Below are 1,964 nucleotides of genomic sequence, written 5' to 3'. Positions count from 1 at the left end.
CTGCAACAGTTTTCCCAAGTGAAAGAAAATGAGGCTTCCGGAAGATTCTATCCTGAGAAGAGAGAGCCAGGATTCAAGTGTACTGACAAAGTCAGATAGGGTGGTATGTGTCATCCCAACACTAGGGTATGAGGCAGGAGGATCTCAAGTTTGAAGCTAGATCAGGCTATGTAGAGACTGTATCTCAAAAAAGCAAACCAGTTGGGTATGGTGGCGCATGCCTTTAATCAGGAGACAGAGACAGGCGGATCTCTGTGAGTTCAAGGTCAGCCTGGTTTACATATCAAGTTCTAGGCCAGCTGGGGTTACAGGGAGACCTTGTCTCAAAAAGATAAAAAGATAAAAAATAAAATAAATAAAATAAAAGCAAACTAGATTTCCAGCATGGCCATGGCAGCTAATGCTACCCCTGACTCTCCGAAGCTCCTGACGGAACTTGTGGACAAATGGTCCGGGATCACAAACTCACAATGTGATGAAGAAATTGTTGGTGTACTTCTGGAATTTCATGACTTTGCCAATATGGTACTGGAAGATGTCAAACAGTTTGAAATTACACCAGAAGGAAGAAGTGTTAGTAAGTTGGATCAGATTTTGCCAAATGAAAATAATATAACAGTGCTGATACTTAGAGGTGAGAGGCCTGAAGTAAAAATGGATTCCCTGGACTTATGCTAGATTCTGTTTCTTTTCCTTTTGATGTTTAGATTCAATAATGTAGTTTCCCACTAAAGGGAAATACTTCGAGGATGTACACCCATATTTCATTTTTTGTACTGGAACTCACAATGTAGACCAGGCTGGCCTTGAACTCACAGAGATCCGCCTGCCTCTGCCTCCCAAGTGCTGGGATTAAAGGCATGTGACCACCACGCCTGGTCTTATTTTTATTTTTTATGGAGTGTTTTGCCTGCGTGTAAGGGCACGTCATGTGTAAAGTGCCTGCAGAGGCCAGAAGAAGGCATTGGATCTCCTGGATCTGGAGTTATAGATGGTTGTTAGCCACCATATGGGTGCTGGGAACTGAACTCAGGTCCTCTGTAAGAGCAGCCAGTGCTCTTAACCACTGAGCCATCTCTCTAGCCTCCCATACACCCATTTTTCTAAGTTCATCATGGTTATCTTAGTAAACAGAAAAGGATGTTTTAAGTCCAAAAAACAAAGATGTTTTTGGTTTACAAAAAAAAAGGCACATCAACCAAACACAAAACACTAAGGGCTATGCAAAGTTTCAATTCCTAAGCATCCCTTGTTCCACAATTCAAGGCAGGTGGTCTGTGGAACCATAGATGGAGATGGTCCAAATGTCCAAGGTGACATTCTTTAGGTACCTCCCAGAAGCAGGAGGCTGGACTGGGGCACAGCATTTGGGTTTTCATACAGGCAATCTTGGCAGCCACAGAGGCAGAGAAGGGCAAGGAGGGCTACTGAGGAGGAACTGAAAGTCAGGGAGCAGGGGACCCCAGTCTTCCCCGCAACAGAGTCTATCATCACAGAACTGACACTCCCGGGCTGACTCCTAAGTACAGTTCCCGACCCCACTGCTCCAGGGATGTCCACACTCGGCATTCATTCTTGGCTGTGGCCTCTGACAGGAATACCTGGCTCTTCTCTGTATCTACAGCTGCCTGCTTATCTATTGAGGGTTGGCTGAAATGGCATATTCTCCACGGTGCCTTCCTCAAACACCAGGACTTCTGCAGCAAACTCACAGTGCATAGCACATACTAGGTGTTCAGTGAGCACTTTAGCAATGTCTAAAGCATGGACAAATGAACTCTCCAGGAAAAGCAGGCAGCTCTCTTGCTGGGATTCTGTGCCTTCATGATATTGCACACGCAGTGATTTGGGGATCCTCTCTGCACATCTGTGGAACAGTAAGGATGGATGGCTCAGGAGCCAACACAGAGTCTGTTCCTCAGTATGGCCTCATAAGCACACAGGGCCAGCTGTTCTGATTCGAT

The 1,964-nt window shown here is 45.5% G+C and overlaps 1 pseudogene; it reads left to right on the top strand.

Annotated features, from left to right (window-relative positions):
- Window positions 1-390: 390 nt before the first annotated feature.
- Window positions 391-678, top strand: LOC103739172 (annotated as a pseudogene).
- Window positions 679-1,964: the final 1,286 nt, after the last annotated feature.

The sequence above is a fragment of the Nannospalax galili genome, unplaced genomic scaffold, assembly GCF_000622305.1.
Source record: "Nannospalax galili isolate Female #2095 unplaced genomic scaffold, S.galili_v1.0 scaffold159, whole genome shotgun sequence".
Taxonomy (NCBI): domain Eukaryota; kingdom Metazoa; phylum Chordata; class Mammalia; order Rodentia; family Spalacidae; genus Nannospalax; species Nannospalax galili.
This window is presented reverse-complemented; position numbering and strand designations above follow the sequence as displayed.